We start from the raw sequence: 17420 nt of genomic DNA, 5'->3' as shown, positions 1-17420 counted from the left end.
CTAATCAAGAAATGTATTAAGTTATGTCCAATAAAAAAAGTATCATCTTATTTTCTTTTCCATGTTTTATTTTGTTTGATTTCTATTGATAACTGTTCAGTGAAGAAAAGAATTTCTGCTCTTCACATTTTGCTGTCCATCCAGTTGTTTTTGAAGTATCTTTAAGAAGAGAAAAGGACAGTAAAGATTATAGTTGGTATGTTTGGGCACACAGCATAGGCCACATGGTCTTTATTTGCAATCATTTTCTATGTTTTTATCTTTATTGTCATCAATTTCAAGTAGTGTTGGAAAAACATTTCATAGTTTCACCACTCTTTTCACAAACAAAATTAGTTGTCTATGGAAAATGGGTATAAAATGCTTTATATTTATTTATTTACAACATTTGTATCCCACAGTTTCCCACCTATTTGCAGGCTCAATGTGGCTTACATATTACCATAATGGTGATTACCAGTTCCGGAAAAAAAGAAATACATAGTTAAAGTAGAGAAGACAGAATGGAGTAAGTATTCAGGAAGGAAAGTTCATCTTATAATAACATCGGGATAACTTAGTTTGAAACAATCATTAATATTAAACTTCAAAATAGTATGAGTGATAGGAAATAAAGAATTAGATATTGTGAAAGTCCAGTGTACATCTTGTTAATTGACAATTAGGGTGTGTTATTATGGTAAGCTTTCTTGAATAAATTGGTCTTCAATAATTTACGGAAATTAATTATGTCATTGGTTGTTTTTATGGTTTTTGGTAGTTCATTCCAGATTTTTGTGGCTATGTAGGAGAAACTAGATGCATATGTTAGTTTATATTTTAGTCCTTTGCAGTTGGGATAATGTAGATTCAGGAACGTACGAGATGAGCTAGTAGAGTTCCTGGTTGGTAGGTCTATGAGGCCTGACATATATCCTGGAGCTTCACCATGTATGATCTTATGAACCAGTGTACAAACCTACCTTGAATGCAATGCGTTCTTTTAGTGGAAGCCAATGTAATTTTTCTCTTAAGGGTCTGGCGCTTTCATATTTCATTTTGCCAAATATGAGTATTGTGCAGTCTGAAGTTTTTTAATAATTTGTTCTTTTCACCCGGCATAGATAGCATTACAATAGTCTAATTGGCATAAGACCAGTGATTGTACCAGTCTGCAGAATGTTTCTCTTGGGGGAAAAAAGGTTTTATTCTTTTGAGTTTCCACATTGAGTGAAACATTTTCTTTGTTGTGTTTTTCGCATGGTTCTCTAATGTAAGGTTTCGATCGATTGTAACTCTTAGAATTTTCAGACTTTGAGACAGCAAGGGTAAAGTTTGGGATATTTAAATGAATGGGCTTGTATTTGTTATGTTGCGATGAGAGAATGAGACATTGTGTTTTGTCTGCATTGAGTTGAAAAGCATCTGCCCATGAGTTCATAAAATGAAAGCTGTCGTTGATTTCTTTAGTAATTTTTGCCAGGTCATGTTTAAATGGGATGTAGATCGTGACATCATCTGCGTAAATAAAAGGATTAAGGCCTTGGTTGGACAACGTCTTGGCTAATGATGTCATCATGAGTTTAAAGAGGGTCGGCGAGAGTGGTGATCCTTGAGGAACTCCACATTCCAGTTTCCAAGGTGATGATATAGTTGAATTTGATATTACTTGATATATTCTTGTTGTTAAGAAGCCTTTGATCCAGTTAAGTACGTTTCCTGTAATTCCAAGGTATTCTAAGATGTTTAGCAGTATTTCATGGTTAACCATATCAAACGCACTGGACATGTCAAATTGCAGGAGAAGTATGTTGTCTCCAGTTGCGATTGTGTGCTTAAATTTGGAAAGGAGAGTGATTAACACAACTTCTGTACTGTGATTGTGTCACTAAATCCTGATTGTGACTCATGCAATATTGAGAACCTGTGTAAGTAATCGGTAAGTTGTTTAGTGACCATTCCTTCCATTAGTTTGACTGCTAAAGGGATGGATGCTACTGGGTGCTAGTTGGTTATATCATTTGCTTTTTTCTTTATGTTCTTAGGTATTGGTGTAAGTAATATATTTCCTTTATCACTGGGGAAAAGTCCATGTTGCAACATATGATTTAGGTGTTTCATAAGGTCTGTTATGAAGTGTTTAGGGGCGAATCTTTAGGTTGTTGGGGCATGTATTAAGCTTGCAGAGGGACTTAGCAAACTTATTGATCGCTTGCATAATGGATTCATCAAAGAGGATAGTGAAATTAGACCAGATTCTGTCAGCTGGATATTCTCCAGGAGTTGGATCCAAGCAATCTAAGAATGTTTCATGGTCCAGTAGTAAAAGATGATAATGTGAGTCGAATCTTAACAATTTTCTCATTAAAGTATGTAGCAAGACTCTTTGCTGATGGGGTATCTGTAGTAGTTGTAATGACTGGGGTGGTATTTAGTAGTTTGTTCACTAGTAGGAAAAGTTTGTGTGTCTTTGTAGTCTGGTCCTTATTTGTGGTATTTCACCCCGGACTGCCGTCATACTATTTACCCTTCCTCCTCTGACTTATGTTGGTAAGGGTGTGGGTCCAGAGGTACCTTTATCCATATTTGGTGGTCCTGCCTGGTGGCACAGCATTACCAGACTATGGTGTTTGGCTTGATGGTAGAGATTCTTGGACCCTCCTTGCCACTCCTGGTGGGATGTGGACTGCTAAACATTAAACCTTCAGGGTTGCCAGGCAGACTTTGCAAATTGGCTTTTACCTTTCTATCAGCGGGCAGAATAGCCATGGCAGCAGTCCGGTAGAAAGCTAACCTATCCATGCACCAGCAATTTTTGCTAAAAGTAGACTGTTTTTCGCGTGTCCAAATTGATTGCCTTGCGACCAGAGGCGTAGCCAGACCTTGATTTTGGGGTGGACCTGAGGCCAAAGTGTATGTGGGGGGGGGGGGGGGGCACATTTTGCCGTGCCTTCCTGTCGCTCGCAACCCTTGCCACAACCCCACATACCCACAAGCTTAAAATTATACATAAAGGGTTAAAAAAAGTATAATTTAGTCAATTGACATTACAAGTAAAATATTGACCAGAAAGCAAATTATAAAAATCCAGAGATATAAAAAAAGGTGCAGTGAGCCTAAGACATAGCATTAAAATAGGAGCTAAAACATAAGCAATGTAAAGGACTAATACATAACTTAAAATTTATTATATCACACTTTGAGATAAGCTATCTATGATACAGTAGGCATAAGGTGATCAAAGATTCATTTAACACATTTTCCTTAGAGCGTCAGCAGCAGATGAATCCAGAGACTTGTGGGTTGTGTCCATCTACCAGCAGGTGGAGATAGAGAGTGCTGAATTGCAGTGTCTTATAGGATGGAATGCTCCTTGGTGATTCAGTATTCTGTATTTCTAGCAGGCGGATGGATGGTCTCTCCCATGGTCCTGGATTCACTGGTGCTAGCTCCTGTTCTGGGCCTCAGTTCAGTGTAGCTTGGGGTGTGCAGCTGAGTGGTGCTGCATTTAAGGGGGTACACCTGGTCCCTCCCCCACTCTGCACCCCCCCTCCAGCCATGCCTCCCTTCTTCCTCACTAGCACAGTTTAAAAAAAAAAAGAAAAGAAAAAAATGGCAGCTAGTGTGCAGTTTTATTCTGTATTGGTGCTTCACTTTATCTTGCTGCCCGGGGGCTTCCTGGGTTTTCAGTTACAGGCTTTGGAGGGAGGTCAGTCCCTGGGTGTGTTTGTAGGTGCATTAGGTCCCACCAGTGGGCCCCGATGGCCGACTCTTCGGGTGAGTGTTCCTTTAAGTTCCTTCTGAACATTGGGGCTGTGAGTTCTTTTAGGTGATTTTTTCACTGACTCCAGGGCTGTTTTGTGAGGCTTCCGCTGTACTCATTGGGGAGCAGTGGCAGGTCTGGATGATGGTGCTGAATCCCTGTTGTTGGGGGGCCCGGGAACATTGAGACCATGGTGGTTTCCCACACAGGTGAAGCAGACAGTTTGCCGGCGGCCATTTTGCAGTGTGCCTGCATTGTCGGACATAACCCTCCAGTGACCGTTCCGCTTTGGCGATCAGCAGTCCCGAGGGTTTCGATTGGAGGGAGAAGAGTCGGCACCCTGCTCAGGATTTTAGGAGACAAACCAGCGAAGCAATAACTCCAGATACAGTTCAGGCGGGCTCCTTTTGGGGTTCCCGTGTTGCCCTGGGAGCTTAGTATTCTCTGTCTGTTTCCTCCTTTGGTCCTGCTCCCGACGGGATCCTTTGGGATCCCATAGGAGGTTCTAGTCTCCTCTTTTGCCTCCCCTCTGCAGGGAGATGGTAGGGATTTCTGTTTCTTTTCTTCTGCAAGAAAACTGCAGATTGGGGGAGCTTTGCCTGTGATTCAGGTGTTTTATACAAGGGTGTACCCTGGTTTTTTCATCCAACCCCTACCATGCCTTTATGGCGTTGTTGATTTCTCTCATGCACCCTCTTGTGAATGCCACTGGGTGTTCCCGGGTGGGGGCCCAGTCTTCTCGTCCCTATTGGAAGTGCCAAAGTCACGCAGTGGCCTTACTTGGTACTTGATGAGGCAGACTGCTTATTCTTGGGGGCATTTGGCAACATATGGCATCCACGAAGTGAACACCTAGGGTCGGTTCATTGTTCACACTCGCCTGTGGATTCTGCCTTCTCTTTTGAAGTAGAGACAACACCTCCAGAGCTTGCACCTTGAATATCTTGCTCTTCAGACCTGGCCAGCATGAGATGTTTTCACCTTTGTTTCTTGGTCATCAGGCTTTTCCCTAAGTTTGCTGTCTGTTTCACCATTTTCTCCTCTGAATCATTCCCTCTCAAAGCTTTTTCCTGGCTCTTCTGCAGAAGGGGCCAAATGCTTCGCCTTCTTGGAGAGTCTGGCATGCTCACTGGAACACAGGTGAGGTCTAGTGGTTTAGGATGGCTTCTGTGGCCTTTCTGTTTGGGAGAATCTGAATTTTATTTGCACCTTTCTCCCCTTGGCAGGCATGGAAGGATGCTTTCTGTAGTGCTGCACACCCCCTACAGCCTGTTTTGGGAGGACACATTTGAGTAGCAAAGCCAAATTTAAAATATCCTTAAAATTTTAGTAGTCTTTTTACCACCCTTTCAAAGATCGTGTCCACCACGATCTATGAAAAGATAAAAGATTTAACAGTTTCGGCAGACCCTGCAGCTTGCTCCGCGAAACTGAAAGCAGGAGTCCCTTATCAGAATAAATATCCAGACGCGGGAATCCTTTAGGAGTTCAACAAAATGTAAGTCTCCTGACAATCTGACCCCCCTCTATCAAACGTCGGGGTGACCAAATATGTATATAACTCTTACCTTTTTACCACCTGTCCAGGATCAAATGAACATTGGGCATTAGGCAGGATCAAAAGGCATTAACAGTTTGTCCTTTAATCACCTAACCAGGCCTCAGTGGGCCAGCCACTAAAAATCACTAGCTGGAGAAAGGACAAACGAGGCTGCAAATTCCTTTAGAAAGCAAGTCAAAGTTACTTTTCAAAGTACGATGTATACATAAGAGTATATTAGATTCCAGTCATACTCTGAAAGGTTTGTCCGAGGAGATGGAGGTGCTGCACAGAAACTGCTATCTCCGACCATCTCCTATTGAAGATTTTCACTTCTGCCTTTTTAAACCCTGTCTTAAAATATCAGTTCCAATGCAGGACAAAGAACCCCCCACCCACTTTTCCATTGTGTACCAAGATCTGCTTTCTTATCTCTCTTCTTCTGCACCTGGTATTTTACAGACAACTTTGGAATGTGACCTTTTTCACCTATTTTATTGCCCCCACCACAGGCCTGTTTATTATCCAAATCACCCATTCTTCTCTTAGTACTTCAAAGTAGCCTGTAAAGGTCACACACACATCATTATTTCTGCATTCTTGTGCTGTCCATTATTTCTTCATTTTTAAGCTGTCCAACCTTTCCAGCTTATGCCCTCTCATTCTCTGTTACCCAGACACCTCTGGACCAGACTTGGGCTAAGATATCTTCAACATTTTCATGGCTTTGGCCCGATTCCAGTGCGTGTTCCTCGTGGGTGCTTTACAAGTTGCTTTACAAAAAAGTCACCACCCAGGAAGTTTCCCTCACTTCTTTTATGGAACCTTTTTTTATTACCAGAACTTTATTATATTGGCAGTACAGATATTCCCTTTTATTTTCAGCACCTTTACAAGGAGTTAGTTTAGAACAGGTTTAGTAGGACTGTTGGCTCTATGTTTCTGGAGAAATGTTACATATTGAATTTCTTGACTGAGGCTAGAGCACTAGTCTCCATGGTGTCGCTGCCATGGTGGCATTTTCTCCAGGTGCAGTTTTTGCAGCAGTAGCTTTATTCTGGAAGGTTGCTGGCTTTCAACCTGAAATAACAGGTTCAAGGCTGGTTTGTGCATCCTATTAGAAGCTGGGGAAATCAGCTGCTTTTCAGTAGGGGCATATTTTACGTCTCTCTCCCATATTGCCTGCCTTGTCAAGCAGTTCTTTGCATGGCTGGGACAGCTAACACTATGCTGCAGTGCTAAAGGTTAGCTGTGTTGGTTTGCCACAGTATCTCTTCTCCCAGGTATTGCCCACTGGTGTTGGCCAAACCTATTGCGTAACAGCTCCAGCCACCATTATTTCAGCAGCACCACTAGCTGTCCTGATATGCAGGCCCCCTGGGACTGACCTTCATCAGACCTGACCCCGAGGTGATGGGAAGATTCAACGTCGTCCTTGTCGGCACCGAGGAGTCTCAGTGAGATGCATCGGGCGAAGGCTAAGAAGCATAGACACTGTTCTCTTTTGACACACAGTGCCGGGAGCTATGGGACGCCAAGGAATCTGGCTTCTGAGAAGCATCGGGAGGAGCGCTCCATTCAAGAGGTGCTGACATGCCTGTCTCCTAGCAGCCAAGATCCTTCTCCTGCACCTCAGTTGGTTAGGGAACCTGAGGTCATGCCGGCCCCACAGCCTTTACCGATGATGGCTCTCGACGAGCGACTCTGGGCCTTGCTCGCAGAGCTTTTGGAGGCCTTTATACAGCGATCTGCATCAGGGGTGCCTGCCCCTACCATGCTTTCCGCTGCAGCCCCGCCTGACCCCCAGCCTGCAATGTGACCCCTGACACCGGTGCCGCTTGCGGTTCCTGTGACGACTGCCACCCAGGCTGGTTCTCCTTTGACGTCTGTGGAGGATGCTTCACCAGAATCGAGGCAAGAACCAACCCCTCGGCGCCGTTCTCGAGGTCATGGGTCCTCAAAGTCGGTCTCGAGCATCCCTGAGGGAAGTGCTATCTGACACTGAGGAGGAGCTCTCGTGGGAGTCTGAGGAGGGTACATGTGTTCCCTTATCTCGACGATTGGCTGGTGAGCACCTCGGAGGAAGGTGCTCTGGAGTCCATGCGGAAGACTATTCAGGTGCTCGAGCTACTAGGGTTCGTAATAAACTACCCCAAGTCCTATCTCTGTCCTGTCCAACAATTGGAATTCATAGGAGCCCTTCTCGATACATGGACTGTTCAGACTTATCTTCCGGAGATACATGCGGACAACCTTCTGTCCCTCGCGTTCAAGGTTCGGATATTGCAACAGTTCACGGCTTGGCAGATGTTGAGGTTGTTGGGCCACATGGCTTCCACAGTGTATGTTACCCCCATTGCACGTCTTCACATGAGTTCTGTTCAGTGGACCCTGGCTTCTCAGTGGTATCAAGACACAGGGAGTCTAGAAGATATCATCCGAGTGTCCCCTGAGCTGGTATGCTCTCTTCATTGGTGGACAATTCAGTCCAATCTGACCTTGGGACTTCCATTTCAAATTCCTCAGCCACAGAAAGTGCTGATGATGGATGCATCACTCTTGGGGTGGGGGTGGGGGGGGGGGGGCTCATGTTGATGGGTTCCACACTCAAGGAGCCTGGTCCGTCCAGGAAACTGGTCTTCAGATCAACCTTCTGGAGCTCCGAGCGATCTGGAAAGCTCTAAAGACTTTTAGAGATCGGCTGTCCAACCAAATTATTTTAGTTCAAACAGACAGGTTGCGATGTATTACATCAACAAGCAGTGGGGCACCGGATCTCGCCTTTTGTGTCAGGAAGCCATCTAGATGTGGCTCTGAGCCACATATCTGGCAGGTGTAAACAACAGCCTGGCCGACAGACTGAGCAGGGTAATGCAACCTCACGAGTGGTCTCTGAACATGGGCGTAGCCCACAAGATCTTCCGAGCATGGGGCACCCCCTTGGTGAATCTTTTCGCCACTCAACTCAATCACAAGGTTCCTCAGCTCTGGTCCAGGCTTCAGGCCCACAACAGACTGGCGTTAGACGCCTTCTTTCTTCATTGGGGGACAGGTGTTCCCTCAGTTCTGGTCCAGGCTTCAGGTCCATGACAGACTGGCGTCAGACGCCTTCCTTCTTCATTGGGGGACAGGCCTTCTGTATGCGTATCCTCCGATACCTCTAGTGGGAAAGACTTTGTTGAAACTCAAGCAAGACCGCGGAACCATGATTCTGATCGCATCTTTCTGGCCGCGTCAGATTTGATACCCTCTTCTTCTGGAATTGTCCTCTGAAGAACTGTGGAGATCGGAGTGTTTCCCGACCCTCATCATGCAGAACGAGGGGTTGCTTCTGCATCCCAACCTCCAGTCTCTGGCTCTCACGGCTTGGATGTTGAGAGCCTAGAATTTGCTTCCTTGGGTCTTTTGGAGGGTGTCTCCCAGGTTTTGCTGGCTTCCAGGAAAGATTCCACTGAGACGTGTTATTCTTTTAAATGGAGGAGGTTTGCTGTCTGGTGTGACAGCAAGGCCATAGATCCCCTTTCTTGTTCCACACAGACCCTGCTTGAGTTCCTTATACACTTGTCAGAGTCTGGCCTCAAGACCAACTCCATAAGAGTTCACCTTAGTGCAATTAGTACTTATCATCAGCGTGTAGAAGATAAGCCTATCTCTGGACAGCCTTCAGTTGTTTGCTTCATAAGAGGTTTGCTTTTGTCAAATCCCCCTGTCAAACCTCCACCACCAGTGTCATGGGATCTTAACATCATTCTCACCCAACTGATGAAAGCTCCTTTTTGAGCCACTGAATTCCTGCCATTACTACTACTACTACTATTTAACATTTCTACAGCGCTACAAGGCATACGCAGCGCTGTACACCATACACAAAAAAGACAATCCCTGCTCAAAGAGCTTACAATCTAGATAAGACAGGTAAACAGACAGAACAATTAAGGGTAAGGGAATAAAGAGGTGAGGATAAAGGACAGGGCAAGTGAGTAGAGGTTAGGAGTCAAAAGAAGTGGTAAAGAGGTGGGCTTTACGTTTGGACTTGAAAACGGCCAAAGACGGGGCTAGACGTACAGGCTCGGGAAGTCTATTCCAGGCGTGAGGTGCAGCAAGATAAAAGGAATGGAGTCTAGAATTAGCAGTAGAGGAGAAGGGGACGGATAAGAGAGATTTATCTACAGAACGGAGTACTCGAGGGGGGGCGTAGGGAGAGACGAGAGTGGAGAGGTACTGGGGAGCAGCAGAGTGAATACACTTATAGGTCAATAAGAGAAGCTTAAACTGCCATCTGAAGTACTTGACCTGGAGGGTCGTTTTCTTGGTTGCTGTTACGTCAGCTCATAGGGTCAGTGAGCTTCAGGCCTTAGTAGTGCATGCACCTTATACTACATTTCATCACAACAGAGTAGTCCTCCGCAAGCACCCCAAGTTTCTGATGAAGGTGGTGTTGGAGTTCCATCTGAACCAGTCGATTCTCTTGCCAACATTTTTTCCCCGTCCTCATGCCCACCCTGGCGAAAGCAGCTTGCATGCCTTGGACTGCAAGAGAGCATTGGCCTTTTACATGGAGTGGATGAAGCCCTTCAGACAGTCCGCCCAGTTGTTTGTTTCTTTTGATCCCAACAGGAGGGGAATTGCCATTCTCCAAGGACAGCAGGCTGATTATTCTACTACTACTACTACTACTTAACATTTCTAGAGCGCTACTAGGGTTACGCAGCGCTGTACAAATCAACAAAGAAGGACGGTCCCTGCTCAGAGGAGCTTACAATCTAAAGGACGAAATGTCAAGTTGATGCAGTCTAGATTTCTTGAGTAGAGGTGTGCTGGTTAGGTGCTGAAGGCGACATTGAAGAGGTGGACTTTGAGCAAAGATTTGAAGATGGGCAGGGAGGGGGCCTGACGTATGGGCTCGGGGAGTTTGTTCCACGCGTGGGGTGAGGCGAGGCAGAAAGGGCGGAGCCTGGAGTTGGCGGTGGTGGAGAAGGGTACTGAAAGGAGGGATTTGTCTTGAGAGCGGAGGTTACAGGTAGGAATGTAAGGGGAGATGAGGGTAGAGAGGTAAGGAGGGGCTGTGGATCGAGTGCATTTCTAGGTTAGTAGGAACTGTATGCGTACCTGATCGGAAGCCAGTGAAGTGACTTGAGGAGAGGAGTGATGTGAGTATATCTGTCCAGGCGGAAGATAAGACGTGCAGCAGAGTTCTGAATGGAGTGAAGGGGGGATAGATGGCTGAGTGGGAGGCCAGTGAGGAGTAGGTTGCAGTAGTCAAGGCGAGAGGTAATGAGTGGATGAGAGTTCGGGTGGTGTGCTCAGAGAGGAAAGGGCGAATTTTGCTAATGTTATATTGGAAGAAGCGACAGGTCTTGGCTATCTGCGCAGAGAAGGAGAGGGAGGAGTCGAAGATGACACCGAGGTTGCGGGCAGATGAGACGGGGACGATGAGGGTGTTATCAACTGAGATAGAGAGTGGAGGGAGAGGAGAAGTGGGTTTGGGTGGGAAGATAAGAAGTTCGGTCTTGGCCATGTTCAGTTTCAGGTGGCGGTTGGACATCCAGGTAGCAATGTCGGATAAGCAGGCCGATACTTTGGCCTGTGTTTCTGCAGTGATGTCTGGTGTGGAGAGATAAAGCTGGGTTAGTAAAGCCGCAGGGTGCCATGTTTCCCCGCAGCACGAGGAAGCCTCTGATTCAGATTCAATGCGTTCAGAAGATGAAGCGGGCAGTACTCGCAAATCACAGTTCACCAGGGTACTTCGCGATCTCCGCAAAGACCTTGCCCATTGTGGAGCGCATAGAAAATCTAAGAGGTGAGCTCAAAGACTTTGGGGCTCAGATAGAAGAGCTTGAGGGCCGAGTGGAAGAGCAAGAGGACACGGTGGTACAAATGAGGCAGCGGGAAGAGGGGTTCGCCACCCAGCTGGAGGAACTGCAATACAAACTTGAAGGTATCGAAAATAGAGGGAGACGGAATAATCTGCGATTTCGGGGCATACCGGAGGTGGGGGATCAAGAGGATGTAAAAAAATAATACAAGAACTGTGTGCGCAGATACTGGTGGGAACCCCAGAAATGGCGATCCCTGAAATTGAACAGGCCCATAGGGCCCTGGGAAGGCCAATGCCCAATAAGCCACGAGACATTATAGTCTGCTTTTGGAAATACGCAGAGAAAGAACATTTGCTTGCCTTATCACGACAAAAGAAGGGCCTACAGTTTAATGAGAGCCCAACTGCTGTCTATCAAGATTTATCTGCCTACATTTTAGAGCAGCGGAGAAGTATGAGGCCAATTTTGGAGGCCTTGGGAAAACAAAATGTTAAATATCGATTGGCATTTCCTTTCTCTCTGTGTTTTACAATAGCTGGACAACACCATACGGTCTGCACAATGGCAACTGCTAGACAGATCTTACAAAAGGTGGGACTGATGGAGGCGGAAATAGAATCTACTTTGACGACAACAAACGCAAGGGACAAAGTACGTCAATGGCAACAGGTTTTCAATAAAGCGAAGAAGCCACGACTGACTGTAACTAAGCCTGTGCCGTAGCCAGTGAAGAAAAGTGCCAGAACATGCACGGAAGACAGCTGTTCTTATTTTCTTCTGCTTATTCTTGAGTAGGGGACATGAGGAAGATGAGTATGTTGACTGTATGGACTAGGGTGGGGGAGGGATCTGGGGGTGGGTTGAGGGCTGTGTGATGGGATTGTTGATCTTGCTAGGAAGTGAGTGAGAGGGAGGGGAGACATTCTTGTTTAGGTCTCTCCTTGCTGCTCTTTCTCTGTAAGATGAGAGTGGGAGGGGGGACGGGGACAGCATTACCTGGTGTTGGATAGAGTGAATAGGGGAAGGGGACTACTACAAACCTTATGGTAACTAACTTACAGATAGTAACCCTAAATGTAAAAGGCCTAAATGCCCCTAGAAAGAGACAACTAGTATGGCAAGAAATCATTAGACTGAAACCACACATGGTAATGATACAGGAAACCCATTCTCACAACCCCACCCACCTCCCCTTGGAGTTTTTTCTTCTCTTTTTATACTGTTATGCTATTATATTCAGCTGAAGAGCGTGGTCACATTGCGGGCGTGGCACGCTTCCCAGAAGGTTCTGTCAAAGGTTTTCTTTTTTATTATGTCTGTTCCCGGGCCGACGCAGATCGTAAGAATAATTAGCTTGCTGCCCTTGGAGAATACCTGCTACACTTAAGTATCTTCGCTTTCATGCCTTTCAGTCTTTCCACTTCTCCAAGGGCATTTCTTTCCAGTCATGGGAATTGTGGCAGCCTTCCTTCACAAGTTGTAGATTGGAAAGTTCCGTCTGCGGAATCGGAAAGAAGTAGAGAGATCATGGATGCTTTTCAAAGTGCTCTGCTCAGACAAATGGTGACGGAACCCACGAGGGAGGGAGCGACGCTGGATCTGGTGCTCACAAATGGGGATAGTGTGTCAAATGTCCGAGTGGGTGCCCACCTGGGTGGCAGTGACCATCAAATGGTTTGGTTTGATATGACTGCTGAAGTGGAGGGCGGCTACTCAAAAATCAAAGTCCTGGATTTCAAGCATGCTGACTTTAGTAAAATGGGGGAATACCTGAGGAAGGAGCTGATGGGATGGGAGGATGAACGAGAAGTGGAGGACAGTGGTCCAAGCTGAAAGAAGCTATAAATAGGGCCACAAACCTTTATGTAAAGAGAGTAAATAAAAGCAAGAGAAAAAGGAAACCGATATGGTTCTCCAAACAAGTGGCTGAGAAAATAAAGGCTAAAGAGTTGGCTTCCTGAAATACAGAAAGACTCAAGAAGAGGAACAAGGGGAGGAATACCGGATGAAACTGAAAGAAGCCAAGAGAGAGATACTCTGGCGAAAGCGCGAGCAGAAGAACAAATGGCTAGAAATGTAAGGAGGGGTGACAAAACTTTCTTCAGGTATATTAGTGAAAGGAGGAAGACTAAAAAGGGAATTGTGAGACTGAAAGATGCTGAGAACCGATATATAGATAATGATGAAGAAAAACCTAATTTGCTAAATAGATACTTTTGTTCTGTTTTCACAGAAGAAAATCCTTGAACAGGACCGCGATGGACTGGCAAAAGTACATGTGAGAATGGAATGGATATAGCACCGTTCACAGAAGAGTGTGTATGAACAACTTAAAAATCTAAAGGTGGACAAAGCAGTGGAACCGGATGGGATCCACCCCAGGATATTAAGGGAGCTGAGAGAGGTTCTGGCGGGTCCTCTTAAAGATTTGTTTAATAAATCCTTGGAGACAGGACAGGTTCCGTGGGATTGGAGAACGGCGGAGGTGGTCCCTCTTCACAAAGGTGGTGATAGGGAAGAAGCTGGAAACTACAGGCCGGTAAGCCTCACTTCGATTATTGTAAAAGTAATGGAAACCATGCTGAAGGAAAGGATAGTGAATTTCCTGGAAGCAAATAAGTTGCAAGATCCGAGACAACATGGTTTTACCAAAGGGAAATCGTGCCAAACGAATCTCATTGAATTCTTTGACTGGGTGACCGGAGAATTAAATCAAGGACGTGCTATGGACGAAATCTACTTAGATTTCAGCAAAGCTTTTGACATGGTTCCCCACAGGAGGCTCTTGAATAAATTAGAAGGGCTAAAGATAGGACCCGAAGTGGTGAACTGGATTAGGAACTGGTTGACGGGCAGACGCCAGAGGGTGGTGGTACATAGAGTTTGCTCTGAGGAGAGAAAGGTGAGTAGTGGAGTGCCTCAGGGATCGGTGCTGGGACCGATTCTATTCAATATATTTGTGAGTGATATTGCTGAAGGGTTAGAAGGTAAAGTTTGCCTTTTTGCGGATGACACTAAGATTAGCAACAGAGTGGACACCCTGGAGGGAGTGGAAAGCATGAAAAAAGATCTGCGGAAGCTAGAAGAATGGTCTAACGTTTGGCAATTAAAATTCAATGCGAAGAAATGCAAAGTGATGCACTTAGGGAATAGAAATCCACGGGAGACGTATGTGTTAGGCGGTGAGAGTCTGATAGGTACGGATGGGGAGAGGGATCTTGGGGTGATAGTATCTGAGGACCTGAAGGCGACGAAACAGTGTGACAAGGCAGTGGCCTTAGCTAGAAGATTGCTAGGCTGTATAGAGAGAGGTGTAACCAGCAGAAGAAAAGAGGTTTTAATACCCCTGTATAAGACGTTGGTGAGGCCCCACCTGGAGTATTGTGTTCAGTTTTGGAGGCCGTATCTTATGAAGGATGTGAAAAAAATGGAAGGGGTGCAAAGAAAAGCTACGAGAATGGTATGGGATTTGCGTTACAAGACGTATGAGGAGAGACTTGTGAACCTGAACATGTATACCCTGGAGGAAAGGAGAAACAGGGGTGATATGATACAGACGTTCAAATATCTGAAAGGTATTAATCTGCAAACAAACCTTTTCCGGAGAGGGGAAGGCGGTAGAACGAGAGGACATGAAATGAGATTGAAGGGGGGCAGACTCAAGAAAAATGTCAGGAAGTATTTTTTCACAGAGAGAGTGGTGGATGCTTGGAATGCCCTCCCGCGGGAGGTGGTGGAGAGGAAAACGGTAATGCAATTCAAACATGTGTGGGATAAACATAAAGGAATCTTTCTCAGAAGGAAGGGATCCCCAGAAGCTTAGCCGGCGGTGGGAGGTGGGGATAGTGCTGGGCAGACTTATACGGTCTGTGCCCTGAAAAAGACAGGTATAAATCAAGGTAAGGTGTACACAAAAAATGACACGTGAGTTTATCTTGTTGGGCAGACTGGGTGGACCGTGCAGGTCTTTTTCTGCTGTCATCTACAATGTTACTATGTTACAAGGATGGCTTCCATAACTCGCGATTTGGCTGATTTGTGGGTGGATGACTGGGTGGCTGGGTTCACATGAGGCTCTGCAAATAATACACTTTTTGCTTATTTTTGCTTATTTACAACCCAAATTTTTAGTGACTTCTGCGCAGTCTGTATTGAAATCCAAAATATAGAACAGGTGAAGTTCTCTACGATGACGAATCACAGAAGGCAAAAGTAGAGACTAAAAGACGATTCACCACTGGAGACGTGAGTCCAACAGTCTTTATTATATCAATGATAATGACCCGACACAGGCCGTGTTTCGACACTAAAAAAGCGTCTGCATCAGGGGTCAATAAATACTCTACAAATCAAAATATATAACATATAAACAACACCAATAAAAACATATATACACATCCATTTGAAAAAACATATACAAATTCAATAGACACTAATTTTCTAATCAGAAGTCAATATGCTCAAATATGCTTAATAATCATTAAAACAGCATACATATATTCAATAGTTAAACATATCTGTTTAAAGAAAGGTTTCTATTAATATAAATAAAAATCAAAAAGAAAAAAATAAAAACATATTTATATTAGTAGAAACCTTTCTTTAAATAGATATGTTTAACTATATTGAGGCATCAGTCCTCAATTTTACTTTGAACTTCTTTCTTGTATTTTGGCTGGAGAAAAGAACTTTTATCTTCCCTTCATATTGCAAATAACTCTCCTCATGCCCTGTGACCGGTACTGGATCTATATTTACATCTAACCCTCCTCCTGGACAACAAATAAAAAACTTACAGCAACCTGCTTCAATTGGACCATCCAAGGATATCAGAACCAGAAACTATAAAGTTCATACCTGCAATCCATGAGTTTTTAACCACATAACTATTTCTAAAACTCTGAGGGCCTGATGCACTAAACTTTACAAGCCAATAACGAGCCATTAACGAGCAAGTAGTAAACCCTGGCATGCACTAAATACTTTTTTCCGACGACGGTAGCAGCTAACGCAAACGGAATGCAGATGAGCAAATTGTGTAAAACCCTATTGAAATGAGATGCACTAAGCTTTTCCGCTTGCCCTAATGCTGGAAAACGCTAGGAAATCTAACGAGAGGTCTTTACCTCTCGTTGGGGCTGTGCAGGCTTGGAAAACTTATAAAATGTAAAAAAAAAAAATAAAATCGGGAGGGGGCAAAAACGACCAAGTGCTCGTCAGGAGTGTCCTTTATCGATGGCGTGCCCCCCCTCCCCGCCTGAGGTCGCCGCCGCCGCTCCCCGCTCCCCCCTGCATTGAAATCAGAACTTTATGCAGCCCCGGCCCCCCTTCCTTCCTTCCTTGAAATGACAGCTTCCCCGCCATCCTCCGCCCACCTGTGGCCCCCTCCTTCTGCCACCGGGCCCTCACAGCGCCTCTCACCTCCGTGTGAAGGCGCTGCACCGGCAACAACAGCTGATCGCCTCTCCGGACTTCCCTCCTTTCCTCCCTGCTCAGGAGAGGCGATCAGCTGTTGTTGCCGGTGCAGCGCCTTCACACGGAGGTGAGAGGCGCAGTGAGGGCTCGGTGGCAGAAGGAGGGGGGCAGGTGCAGGGGGGAAGCGGTGGCGGCAACGACCTCGGGGTGGGCGGCGGGGGTGGAGGATGGCGGGGAAGCTGTCATTTCAAGGAAGGAAGAAAGGAAGGAAGGGAGGGGTGCCGGGGCTGTGTAAAGTTCTGATTTCAATGCAGGGGGGAGCGGGGAGGGGCGGCGGCGGCGATGACCTCGGGTTGGGGGGGAGGCCATCCATAAAAGACGTGTGGTTTTTTTTTTTTACATCCTTGGCATGCACTTGGCTGCTCTGCGCATGCTGTACCGGCCGATTATCCGACGGTTTTACGAAGGATTAGAGAATGCAAGTGAGCTGCAACGAGCAGCTCATTTGCATTCCCTTTCCTTCATGCATAGCCGTTCCCTACTGATTCGCTATGGAATTTGTCATGGAATGGCTCTTAACGACGAGTTTAGTGCATCCCCCCCCTGAATCTGTTGGTTGACTTTAGTTTTAAGAAATCTATCAGCCCCTGCATTAAGTTTCCAAAGAAATTCACATTAGAAGTGCTAAGTACAGCCATTTGTTTTCTATTGTTGGAAGCCTTTGATCTTTGACTCTCTTTGCTTGTGAAATAAGCTGGATTTACAACTGGAAAAACCTCCAGAGATCCGCATCAATTGGAACAAAAGACATTAGGATCAGAAACTGCTATCTAAACCCCCACTACAACATTTGAGATAATGTTCATATCTATAAGTTATACTACCTCTAAAGCTCTGTTATCTT

At 45.5% G+C, this 17420-nt stretch overlaps 1 protein-coding gene across 6 annotated transcripts in view; it reads left to right on the top strand.

The window, feature by feature from the left end:
* The window catches only part of MKRN1 (makorin ring finger protein 1), a 548705-nt gene that overhangs the window by 100265 nt on the left and 431020 nt on the right, over positions 1-17420 (top strand). The gene's annotated exons all lie outside the window — the stretch shown is intronic.

Source organism: Microcaecilia unicolor, chromosome 10, assembly GCF_901765095.1.
Source record: "Microcaecilia unicolor chromosome 10, aMicUni1.1, whole genome shotgun sequence".
Lineage (NCBI taxonomy): Eukaryota > Metazoa > Chordata > Amphibia > Gymnophiona > Siphonopidae > Microcaecilia > Microcaecilia unicolor.
Note: the sequence above shows the minus strand (reverse complement) of the source record. Positions and strands in the feature narration are given on the sequence as shown.